The following is a 14,221-nucleotide window of genomic DNA, read 5'->3' on the forward strand; positions in this document are numbered from 1 at the left end:
AGTACTTGGTTATTTTCAAAGCCCAGACGTGCGTACTGTTATCTATTGTTCTCATTCTAAAAAGTATTGTTTTTTAATTTACGTACATATTTTCTGAAAAAACTGTTTTTAACTACAGCTGACCGTGCTAATAAAGAAAATTATAAAATCAATAGTAGTTGTGATGAAAAGTTATGTTTTTACAATTATAATGTGGTTGAAGATGATATATAATTATTTGATAAAAAAACATTTGCATTATTATGAAAATATTATTTATGTTAATATATTTCCGATAGTGAAAGTGATAATTACTAACTGATATTTTACCTATGAATTTAATCCGTAAACATTTATTTATTGACGATGACGAATATGAACCTAAAAAAGAGCTCATAGATTATATTAATATGTAATTGGGTAAATGTAAATAGAAGCGATGACATTCTGAGACAACGTCTATTTTTTTTAGACAATGAGTCAGACCAAAAATCTCAAAAGTTTTTCAAAAGCCTATCGATTTCTTTTAATTGTTTTTCGGGAAATAACTAAAAGACGACTTACGAGATAAGATAAAAACAATTACTTTAAATTGTTTTTTTATATCTTATCTCGTAAGTCGTCTTATAGTTAATTTCCGAATCAATTAAGTAATATAGTGACTATTTTTATATTTTCGTTGTCAATTTACATTTTACTTGAAGAAAACGTAAAGATTCAATCCTAATGTCTATTTTTAAACGGGTGTAATTTAATATTAGTACGTTCCGACGATACCGGTTTTATGCTTTTGACGTAACCCGATAATTCCAAGAAGCAAGTATTTTTTTATACCATTTACCATTCTATTTACGATAATTGTATGTTCTCGCGACATCTATTTTCGATGCAGGCTTTATCATATGTACTCGATCATATGTACTTCGTCAAAATATTAAGTTCATATGCTGTCTTAAAAGTGATTTTCGTGGAAGCGGAACTGTTCGTTAATAATTTTAATACCTAGATATTTTTTCAAGCGCATTAGGATTCTGTTTTCAATATTTTACTAAATGATGGTAATGAAATAATGGGGCGATAGCTAATCGAAATTTTAGAATTCTTATCGGATGAATTTTAGCAGTTTTCCTAATGGTTGGGAAATACCCAAAAAAATAAGCAACGTTAAATATGTTAATAAAAAATGTAAATTCCAGGAGAGTGTTATCTAATCTGTCAGTCACAGGACTTTTTTTATTTTTCAAGTTTTTGATGCTATTTATAATTTTCTTGTGATAACATTGCAAATTGTATGGTGATAATTAGTTATATTAAGATCGAGATCGGATAAACTGTGTCGGTGTATGAGTGTTTAAAAATCGATTTATTATAAATTACTTATCAATTTTAGGACTCCGATGTACTTTGTCGTTTTTTTACCCTTCTATTGTGCCTATGTCCAGGTTTTATAATTCGAAATATTGTACTCTGGATCCGGGTCTTACATTGACTCTTGACCAAACCTAGATAGATTTGTTTTAATCTATCTCTAGAAATGATATGGTCCTTTGTGGCATATATTTTGTAATTAATTTCTGAATGTGGTCTCTTTTGCGGATTTATTTTCTAGCACAATAACAATCTCTTGTTTCTTTCATAACATGTTTATTTTGAGCTGATCGATTTTATGGCACGCGAAAGGTTACAAAAATTGTGCTTTGTTCAGACACTTGTTATGTTACTACCGATTTTTTTTTATATTTTTTTTTCGTTATTATTTATTAACGTAATTCCTGTGAAAACCCTGTTTCAGAGACGCACTGTTATAAAATATTAGTTTTTCCAACTATTGTAATTATCAAAATGATTTTTATTAATAATTAGTTATAATACGTTCGGTGTTCAATAAATTGTGTCGTTTAGTGTTTTATTCCTTATATTACTTTACGACCGGTGAATGATTGATTGCGACTTTGATTTATGTAGCTTTCTTACTACTACATACATTTATCATACTATATAATACCTAAACTTAATTACTTCAACATTCAACCCTTGAAATATGCCGCATACCACCAATTGCGACCGCCATATAATAAACTATATTATTTAACATGCGACTCCCCCTCACTGCTTAACGTCGCGTTACTTCTTCATACTTAGTACATAGCACTACATATATACACCTGCCGCGTCATTGTTAAAGGCGGTCCTGAAACTTTACAGTCTGCCCGAGTTTAAAACGCCGCTCGGCGCATATTAATTCGGCGCGCCGCGTGCAACTTTGCGCGCGCAAAATTGCGCTTATTCTCGCGCGCGGATATGCACCGATGCGGGGTATCCGCGTACCCCACACCTAGGTACAATACGTTCGGTCGCGAGATAAGTATCGAAACTTTTAGAGCCCGTTATAGAGCACGTCGCGCGAAGTACCAGCTTTTGTTGAACGGAATCGCGACGATCGTAAATTTCAACTTCAGTTAGACTGCATTGAGCGTGTTTATGCTTTATTACACTCGTAGCAAAGTGTTCTAGAGCGAAGCAGTGACGCGAGCCGAGCTTTGATGAGCGTTGTGCAATGTTAACACGTACTCGCGGATAAATTAGCGATCGCGGTGCCACGCTCATATAACGCAAACACAACTCGACGATAGTGTGTGTCTGTGCGTATCTGGAAACTAACGCTTTAATTAAGATTTCGATACGTTTCCACTTCTTGGATTACGTTTAATAGCTAATCCCTAAATCAAACACTAACTTTTCGCATTAATCATTTAGTTTGATTATGCTTCTGCTTATAATAAATTCACAACTATGTACCGAGCCGTAGAAGTGACGATGTGTATGATTTGTTGTATTAGGTTCAGAATCGTTTAATACCCTTAAAGTTAGTTATTGTTTCTTCTCGAGAATTAGTTTTTGAGAATTTATCGAAAAAATGCCAAATCCAAAATTCTTCCCGATTTCTCGAGTATTTTCTCATAGTCATTTTTGTTAAAAATTAACTTTATCAAAATATTTTACAACCAATGCATTTTTCTCTATCACTGCATAAAAATGGGCGTGCCAGATTTTTAAACTATTCATGGTTTCTTGAAAGTTTTTAATAAAGTTCAGAATTATTTTAATGTCGAAATAATGTTCACGATTTTTAACCTACTCTAATCGATCTTATCTTTGCTTTGGTAATATCAAAACTACAATAATAATCAGAAAAGAAACCGCTTCGCATGGGAATCGGCAGATTGAAAACTTGTATGGGGGCTTTTCACAGAACTACTTAAGGGTGTGAATTTGCAGCCAAAATAACCGCTGGAAAGCTAGTAACAGTTAATTCAGTTGTACCATTTACATAAACGAAATAATGTCGAGCTATAAATATTTTTAAGACTGAGCGCTGGTAGAGAAACGATGTCTTCTGGATTATCCGCTGAGGTCTCTCGTGTTTGTTGTTTGTTCTCGGTTTCATTCTGGTTGTCTGTGGTCTCAAATCGTGTGATCGTCTGATCTGGATGCGTGTGATTGTCCCTGACTCTCTCTTCTCGAACGTTTGATCGTCTGCAATATGACAAGTGTCAAATATTTTATAATTTTATTCGAGTCGTCTGTGATGAACCACAGAAGCTGATGTATGTTGGCCAAATACATCGCTTGCATATTCGACCAACAAAATATGTTTACGCCTTAAATAACTGAAATTGCAGGATGAACACATTTCAAATGTCGTTAATGCAAGATGTAAATTACAATAGCGGCGGAGTATTTTCTTGTTGTTATTATACCTTTTGTCAAAACGCGTTGCTATTTTCTTTTCATAAGTTTGAGATGATCGTTTAAATGACCTTAGCATTGACTGCACAGCTGGATGGACCCCCACACTATCATTTTTTTTTCGTGAGATTTCTGATTATAAATATAGTAAAAATGCCTTTAATGCATAAAATAATATACACATATGCTGCAAATGTAATAGCAATAGCCTTTATTGCTATTTTGTGTCTGAGAATATTAACGATATAACATGTTCTGATTTGTTAAGATTTCTTTTAAATATTTTTATTTATATAGGCGGTGTTAGAATAGCTCAAATGCTTGCATACCGAACATTTTGTATTATTTTTATGAATTTTGATTAGAAAATATTTCATATTCCTAAAACTCGAGTATTGCAATCTCGAGTTGCTAACGAAGTTGTGTACCGAATGAATATTGAATTGTTGAACATACTACGAAACAAGCAAGCCAATATTGAACGTCGCTCTATGTAGAACATGGATACGTATTACATAATGCTTTATTGATGAATCATCAAAGAGGGTGCCCCTCAGCATTGTTCCCTCGATGCTATATGAAGTGTCCCTTAACGACCTTAACCCAAATTGCATTTTACTAGGGACACCGTTAACAATCGACTGAGGGGTGCGAACGGCCGAGCTTACATCCAAAACTTGTTGACTTTGTTAAAGATGCTTACAATGTGAAAAGGTTCGCCAAGGGCCACTAGTGTCACCTGACGGGTAAATTTATGAATAACGACCGACCTAATAGAGCTACTTGATTAATTAATATTTAGACAGGGTGTACGTGTTTATGCTTTCGCGGGGTTTGTGTAATACGTATGTACATACATGTTTATATTTACACACCATCTTGAGGCTATTGACATGATTTATTAATGTATGAAGGGTTAGAGTAGAAATATTTAAAGTGCAATTTAAACATACATACAAAGTGATACCTAAAACTAGTTTTTATGGCACGTGTGTCTATATACAAAATTAACACACACGACCTCTTCATTCGCATATAGATAATTGGATGTGATGGGTAATGCGGGACGGAAATCTATTGATCATTCTATCATGTTGTATGTTGATACTTTAATCGCATTGAATAAAAACAAATATAAAAATATCAACGAGAAAGAGAGGGAGTTTTAATATAATACATATTAAATAGGTTTAATATTTCATATTTAATTTTTTTAGTAACGCTTTCATAATCTTGATCGATTAGTTGAACAGTGTATTATAATTCGATGTATACATATAAACTACATATTGAATTTTGTATGCCCTTGTAATATAACCGAGACCGCGGTTATTTTTATTCGTCTGAATATTTAAGTCTATGTAATACCGAAAGTTGGATAACTTATCATGGAAATAGGACTTTCTATCGCATCTATCATTTCTAATGGGAGACGCAGTTATAAAACGAAATGAGAAACCCGACCACAGACTATTGAAAATTTTATAACTTATGCATTTTGGCTTATTATGTGCATTATGCTAAAATCGTATTATTCGCGCGGGTAAATTTTATACATCCCTTATGAATAAAAAGAGCGCATATAATAATTCTGTGTTATGGCTTTCTTTTATTTAAATTTAATAGTCTTGCGTATCTTTTATATTTAAGGTTTAGGGTAAACGAAAATCGACACGGCATGAAGAAAGACAATTCTGCGTGTTAAGGGACATTTTGTAAAATGCTATTTTTTCGAAATGGTTTTCGACACCTGGTTCCTCTTTTCTGAAGTTCAATCCCGTTTTTTCCATTCAGAAAAACGAACCTAAACCTATCTTTATACGACTGCGTATATAAAAGAGGGGCAAAGGCTAATTTTGTACATTATTTTCCGTCTTGTTATATAAGGGATTCTGCGCATACACACCCAAAGGTATCCCTCTGAAAACGGCAATCGTAATACATTCAGATTCTCCCTTCTCAACTAGTCTTGGACGCTGTATCTCAAACCTTCACATAAATATTTTTTTAAGCACTACAAACAGAATCTTGCCACGTTCTCGGTCCTAAAAGGTTCCGCAAATACTTATATAGCATTCAATAAATAGTAATCGCATTATCGAATCTTCATCCGAGTGTTTACTTTGAAGAAAATAAACGAAAATAACTGTAAGGCAATATTTATTGTGAATATAATTTTCGATGCTTCGCAGTTAAAAGATTTCTGTGAAATCTGAGCAAGGTGCATTAATAGACGTGGGGTTTGCTGTTTCTATGGCGACGGACCACCTTCCTTGGCTTCTCCCTCTCTCTCGAGTACCAAATCCGCCGTCATCTGAAGTCATCCCGCCTCTCTTGTGCGCACCTTCATCAGGCAGGTGATCCATAAATGCTCCTAGCTATTTCGTATACACGTATGCAATTTTAGAATTTATATTATTACAATAGTAATATAGATACTTCGTTCAATAATAATCAATAGAAGTAATAACAAATTAATATTATCAATTCTAATAAATGGAAAATTAATTACATAATTTATCTGTACACTTATGCTTATATAATTGATAGGTATCTAAAGGTACTTCAACTCAAATTAAATACTTAAGTGTATTATATTATATTTTATGTATATTTTACCAAGATACAATTTACATTCAAATATTAAGATTTTCTAGATTATGGTTTATTGCTTTATTTAAATCTATCATACAAACATAAAGTTCATTTTGTTTTTTTAAGTTCGTGTTCTCTTTAGATTTAAGAGATTTTATATTGAAATTATACATTGTTTGTAGAATAACAAGCTTTTCGGTATCGAAACTAATCGAGACTTATTGTTTATCAATGGCACTTGGCACTATCAATATAATTCAAGTCAATGTAGTAATAGTCTATACCGACTTTTATAAAGCATTCGACAAAATTTATCATAAGCTACTTATTTGAAAGTTAAGCAACTTCGGTTTTTATTAGCTTTTTTCGAGCTACTTAAGTCGTATGTGAGCTAAGGCAAATGTTACCCATTCTGGAGTACCACTGGGTTCCATTCTGGGCCCTCCAGTCATTTAGCTTCTCAACGAGCTTGCTAAAAATAATGATGTTTTTGGCGATAGCTATGGAGAGCTAATAACAATTATGTGCGATAGTGTTTATCTGTTTTATGTATAGTCTAATAAATTAGATCGTTATCATATAATATTATTTAGATAAGTTGGAACTTTGTTTGACAATTTGAAGTTATATCTGATAAATATTTAAATCCAATATTTTTTTTTGTATATATTTAATTTTATTTAAATCTTGTTCTAAAATATTTTAGACTATTGAAAAAGTACTAATCAAAACCAGACATTCATTATTATTTTAAGATATTGAATGCTAAAAATCCCTGTACGATGCATACGAGGTGTGATTAAAAAGTACGTTGAATTATTTTTTATAGCAGGAATGGCTATCGCTATATCCATTTGAAATAGTTAGTTCGATAGCCTGATCCGTTGAGATAGTCAGTGTCAAGTGTGAACAAGTTGTGACTTGTTAACCGGCTTCCAAGGCTGGAAGAGTGTCTGTCGCGAATCATGAGAGTTGGGTGTATGGCTATAACCCTGAGACGAAAATTCAGGGCTCCCGATGAAAAAGAAGTGGCTCTCCTCGCCCTAAGAAGGCACGTCAAAACTCAACTCCATGCTAATTGTTTTTTTCGATAGTGCAGAAGACACAGTGCAATCAAAGTTCGTTCCAAAGGAAACCACTGTCAACTCTGAATATTAGAAGGGCGTACTACAACGTTTGCGTAACGATGTACGAAGAAAGAGACTAGAAAAATGGGCCAATGTCTTTATCCTTCATCACGACAACGCGTCGTGCCACACCTCGCTTCTAAACCACCAATTTTTGACCGAAAAAAGGTTCCTGTCTATCCACATCCACTTTACTCTCTGGATTTAGCACCATGCGACTTCTGGCTCATCTCTAAAATAGAAACCGTGCTAAAAAGAAAACGTTTTGCGACCATTCCCAACATTGAAAGGGTCACAACGAAACAACTGAAGGGCCTTTCGAAAGAAGCCTTCCAAAAATGCTTCCAATCATGGAATCAACGTTGGGATAAGTGCTTTGCTAGCCAAGAAAACTTTGAAGGAGATTAATTCAAATTTGATCTAAGCTTATTACTTTGTTCGTAATAAAATTATTCACTGTATTTTGGATCACACCTCTAATATAGCTTGTTAAAAAATAGCTCAAATATTTTATAAATTACACAATAATACATTTTGAAGGATTTCAAAAATTTATTTTTATTATTGTATTTTTTTGTGTAAATTTATATTTTTAAAATACGATTTGTCTGTATATATTTCATAGGAATAGTACTACATTTTATTGTGTATTTTTTAATTGTAACTTGAATTGAGTTTTGATAAACGAAAAAAGCTATTTGAACCCAACCACAATTTTATTTATTTTAATTATGTATTTATTGTGTAATAGGTAAATTATTTAAGAATGATTAACATATAATAATTTACACAAACAACTTAATATTTAAAATATGTAAAAATTTCATTTCAAGCTTTACATTTATCATTATTTTTTCAATAATAATCTTTTAAACATCGTTTCATCGAAGAAAAAACATTTTTGTGTGTAAGCGTAATTTTGCGATACCGTCCGCATTTAAACACGTCCAAACACCATTATCGATTTGATTGCTGGAAAGAGCATTACGTCTGGGGGTTGAAAAACACATTCGCCTTGCGTATTTATGAGTTTGCCTTTCGTCTGAAACAGGTAACACACCCTCCCGTCTGGGTGTGCCCTTTGTCTCTTGCCGGTAACCGGATGGTACTCTCCTTTTCGCCCCCCAGGAAGAGGGATAGCAATTTGCGCGTATGCCCTCAGCAGACTCGCTTCCGGGGGAGAGTGCGGTCAAACGGCTGCAAAAATCCAAACCCCGCTCGCTCGCCTCTAAAAGCGTTTTTTATTGCCTTCATTTTCCCGAGTAACCCCCTCGCCAAGTTTGAATCCATATTTCAACGTTGCACCTACGAAAACATACTCGTATTATATACGATGGTTTTGGCTGTATGTAACATTTCCGTTAAAAATATTATGTACTTACATACACACAGTACAGAATAATAAAGACACGAAATAATAAATTCCTATGTGTTTCGATTAAAGCAAAAGTAAATATATAATGTACATATTACGCGAAATATTTCCGGATACAATAGCGGTATCCCGTATTAAATATAATTCTGAGAAGATTCCGGATTTCGTGTGAAGGTTTTGTTTTATTCTACTTACTTATTAAGTATTATATTTATACCAATGAAGTTTTCTACTCACAAATATTCTAGATATTTTTGAGTGAGCACAAAAGTACAAATGTATAAGGTCATTAAATATTGTCTGATTTAGAATCGAAAGTTTTTTTTTATATTTCTAACAAAAAGTTGTACAGCTCCAAATATAAGTAACGATGAAATCTCTTCTTTAATTCATATCTGTTCGGATTCTCGTAGCAGACTTAGAGGTTTCTCATGCAACCGTCTCATGACATCTGTTTATTCTCTTTTAATAATAACATAATAATTTTCTTTATTGTCTTCTGTCTGTATTTATTCTCGAATGTTATAATATGATGCTTTTATTTACATTTACATGGGTTATAATATTTACTTTTTGGGTTTTGCATTAAAATTTTGCAATAAAAAATTAGCCAAGTTCAGAAAGATTATTTATTATTTTAAATGCACTAAAAATTGAACAAAAAAATTATACAAAAAAAGAAATAGTTTCTTACTGTATTGTGATGAATATTCTTGGAATTTTATAGCGCGGCGGCGTTTCGCCTGTCACAGAATACGTCTAGCAAAGTCAAGGGAGAAACAGTTAGGATGGACGCTATAGGAGTGATTGCCGCATACGCTATAGGAAATTTCGCTATAGGGTGGCTTACTGTAGACTACTTTTAATGCTATGTAATTCTATATAGCTGCAAAAATGGTTTACATTTATGCTATGACAGCATACAAAGGCAAGCTTTCATCTGATGGCTTAATTCATGCGATACTTATCTAGCCAGCATTTAAATTGTTCAATATTAACCCAACAATATTAAGTATCATTAAATTTTATTCTTAATTCAGGTGTAGAGATGTATCTGCTTTCACTACAGCTTTCATTTTATAATTATCCATCTTGATTTTAAGCTGCATACATTTCTCATTTCAAATATTATAATGGCAGGAATAGAACTTCGTATTGTTAATTAATTAGTTACATTCTCGCTAAATACGTCGTAAATATTTTGAGCTGTCAATATTGGTTCTACGAAAAAGGTTATTACAAAACAAATCTAAAAAAAGTGATTAAAAAACCTGTCAAAATATGTCAGATATTAAATCGTAAAATTGAGAAAAGTAAATACTTTAATTTTATTATGGTTTAATTTTTATTAAACAATGTTTTTATATATTTTATGTACACGTAATCATACTCTATAACAAAAGATGAGCTTTAAACTAGGACCGATTCTTTATTTTTTAAGCTTTATAATTATTATTTTTTTAATGTTATTATATGCGTAGATTTTTTGATGCGTTATTATTATTTTAATTGAAAAAACATCTATAAATATACTTAGACCAATCTGAAATTTATTATTCATACCCGTTATAAAAATTAAATCATGATTAACTGACATCAACTTATATTTGAAAGTATTCTAACTTTACCTACAAAATACTACATAATAAAATTAATTAATTAGATAGAAATAATATATACTATTAATGGTACTGCAAAGCTATAATTTACATACAATCAGTGCATAATTTGCAATATCATGTATGCAAGGTATGTTCTCATAATACTGATTAAACTAAGCATTTACCCTTGGTAAGATAAATGATGTTGCATTAATTATACAATTATCTTGATCTTGCGCGTTACAACTATAATTCATTTAGTTTATGTACAAACAGCTATTTTTTTAATTTAAAGTAAAAAATATTAAATTTTCAGCTCTCGATTTAATACAAGCATTAAAATTTCACTCCTGTTGTATTCAGATGTATACACTTGTTCGGCAAATGCACAATTGAAACTTTTGTGTAAATATAAATTCAGATTTGACAGCGTATGCTTGCCTGGTACTGACGATTATCTCTTTTTAGCACTTAGTGCTGGCATCTGAAACCATTAGTTTATATAAGATACGGCGCTGTCACGGTTTTTAAACGATTTCCAGAGATAGTTGATCGTCTCTAGATGTATAATAGTATGTTTTTTTTACGCGTCCTAAGTCGAGGGTGCTTGCCATTTTTCAATATTATTTTTCTCAGACGTTAATATTTATCATTGAAATTCTGCTGACTCCTTTGACTTTATCAACTCGATTTGTTTTTTGAAAGTGTCTTAAATAATTTAGTTAGATCAGTTTACTATGATATTATAAATGAGCATAGATTTTTTTTGTTAAACGTAATATAAAATAATGAAGACGAATAATGGTAACTAATAATTCAAAAGGATTGGTAATTTTGGAAATATTAGGTACGTGACATACGTTGTATAAAAATATAAATGACTCACAATTTTTATCATGAAACAACTATGTATTATTTACAGTTGCTCTATACTAAAATATTTTTTTTAATCATAATACTGGTAAATATGTTACTTGCCACTATAGAATTGCTAATTGATTAGTAAGCGTAAATGAACATTTTATACTAGAATAAAATATTTGTGTTTTATATTGAAATAATCAAAAAAAAATTATTAATACATATGAGAAAACGCTCAAGTACATAATTAACTGAAATTTATAAACTTGTAATTATGGGCATGTATGTAATGTATGAAAGTGTTTCTACTGATAGTAATCAAAATACGGGTAAAAAGCGCATTTTTAGAATGTATTATAACGAATTTAATTGTATTTTCTGCAAATAAATTAGAGCACTATGAACTTGAAAATTATTAGATTCTTAATGCATTGTTGTCTTTTACAACCTTATGAAAAATAATTATTTATTTGTGAATATATTTTAAATATAAACTGATAATTCACAACAATTAACATAAAAAAATGCATAATATTATATTTAGTTATAATAATAATAGAATGAAATATTTTATACTCGCATTCACCACCCGCATAGTAACATAAATCAAATAAATGCTCCTTTGTTTAAACTCTGGCTAAGAAATAATTAACTGGCGACCAAATAAAACTCATTATTTACTTTTTATTAACATGAAAAATTTAGTGTTTAAAAACTAATCAATATTAATGAGAACATATATTTTTTTAATAAATGATCAATTTCATATTCATCATTTAGTAAAAAAAACTTATTATTGTAATATTAGATGGATTATACTATATTTTACCAGACTGGTAAAATCTGTAAACAATACCTGAAAAAATTGGGCGTTTTATAATTTCTATCAGAGATCAGAATTAATGATTATTATGGAATTATTATTTCAATCAGTTATCTAAGACTAGATTTTCTATTGATTTTAAGCTGTAATTATAGTTTTTAAATTAATAAAAATATATGTCAATAAATTACAAACAATGATTTCAGTCTGGCGTGTCACTACTAACTTAGTGGTTGTTAATTGTGTTTACCCCGTTGTACATTGGCCTGTCATGTTGCAACGGAATATTTACAATAAGTATAATTAAAAATGCATTAGGTAACAGTCACGTGATATATCTATAGTATATTGCCAAGTATTAAATTTCCCACCTAAAAACGATAATAACATTTTTAAATGACCATAAAAGTACATTTATATGATGCTAATAACATACAAATACCAATATTCTCCATTAAAATATGTTTTCAATAAATTCAGAAGTAAGTTTAATTAACCGTTTTAGTGCCATACATTTTTTCATATTATGTAAGAATTGCCAACAATTTTTTAGCTAAAAAGAAGAGTATAAAAAAAATCAATAACTTTTAAATGAGAAGCAATCATATATATTTTTATACATTTTAATAAAAACATAACAGTCGTTAAATATCATGGCAAAGCAATAAATTAATTATTTAGTATATTAAAAAATATTATACGATTTTCAATAATAAAAAAAGTGAGTTAAACAATAAATTTTACATCTTTTCTTGTTGGGATATTTTTCGTTATAGTTTTCGCAAAAATTTGTATGTTGCTAAGCATTTCATCAAAGTACTGAAGGGTGCTGTTGACAATATAATTATTCATAAAGAATTTCTGTTTCGGGTTCTGGGACATTTTTGAGAGTCACGATCGCGTCCTGAACTGACTCGCCTATGACTGTCACCATCCAGCTCTTAAAACAATACATTATATAATAATATATGTATTGTTTTTCACCATCGTGACGCATTAGGTTAACATGTTGGATCAAGATTGTCTTAATTTAAATAAATGTAGCAATCTTATTAGTGTAATGTATAATTCAGTTAAAGAACATTTTGTAATTATTTTAATATACTTATTATAATATTGATAATTGAATAATCATTCACTAATAATTATCAATTTATCAAATTTAACCGATGCGTGAAAATCGAATATAAGTCAATTAAATTTGTATTTGGATGCCTTTGTACATATTTATATTTCGAGTACATTGAAAGTCAGAGAAACGGCAGCATAAAGGGCGTGTGTATTAAATTCTCAAATTAAAATTAATATAGACTTCCGGTTCACAGCACGCCGGCCGAACGGTTTCGCTCCCCTGCCATTAACGTGTGATATCATCAGTCGCCGAGTACGCGCTTTTCCGCCGCGGAAAGGAAAAACATTCAACAATGGGAGAGTTTTCCGAGAGGGTTTCCTCCGGATAAGCGCCAACAGCATTTCCCTCAGAAAATGTTGCGGTATTTTCATCACAGCACACGAGGGGATTCCTCTATTATGCTCCCGAAATCCCCGCGCATTTTAATGGATCACATTATTTAACTTTTCTTTTTGTGATCAACGTATATATAGATCCGGCCCTTTTTTATATGCGCATGTATATGTACGTTTGTCATTACTTTTCTTTGCACGTTCGCATAACTTTTTTTCCGTCGGACAAAATCCCACAAAGGATGCCATTATCGCCCTCGTTTAATAGACACTCACACGCGAATATTTAAATTTGCACAATACGAGGCGTTTTTATATGTAGAGTAACGCTTTATGATTTATAACAATAATGCTAATTTTCAGTTTCAGAATCGTTAAAATATAGTTCCCCTGTTTGGTTGATAACGTTGGTTGTTTACAATCATAGGGATCTTTAACAAAACTATGCATGATCTAATTATTTTTTTGTAGCTTCTATTTTTGTTAGCTTATCATGGGTGATTATAATTTTAAAAATGTTTTAAAGCAGCGTTCTTACATTATTGTTTCAAACCAAATAAGCAAAATATCGATTCATGAAATGTATCATAATAAAAAAAAATAGCTAATTCTAAAAATAGCATTGCATTCATATTGACGTTCTTTC

General features: G+C 31.1%; 1 protein-coding gene across 21 annotated transcripts in view; it reads left to right on the forward strand.

Annotated features, from left to right (window-relative positions):
- The window catches only part of LOC148230599 (furin-like protease 1), a 313,965-nt gene that overhangs the window by 193,971 nt on the left and 105,773 nt on the right, over positions 1–14,221 (forward strand). The gene's annotated exons all lie outside the window — the stretch shown is intronic.

Source organism: Plectrocnemia conspersa, unplaced genomic scaffold, assembly GCF_051122295.1.
Source record: "Plectrocnemia conspersa isolate PC_06_02 unplaced genomic scaffold, ASM5112229v1 ptg000010l, whole genome shotgun sequence".
NCBI lineage: Eukaryota > Metazoa > Arthropoda > Insecta > Trichoptera > Polycentropodidae > Plectrocnemia > Plectrocnemia conspersa.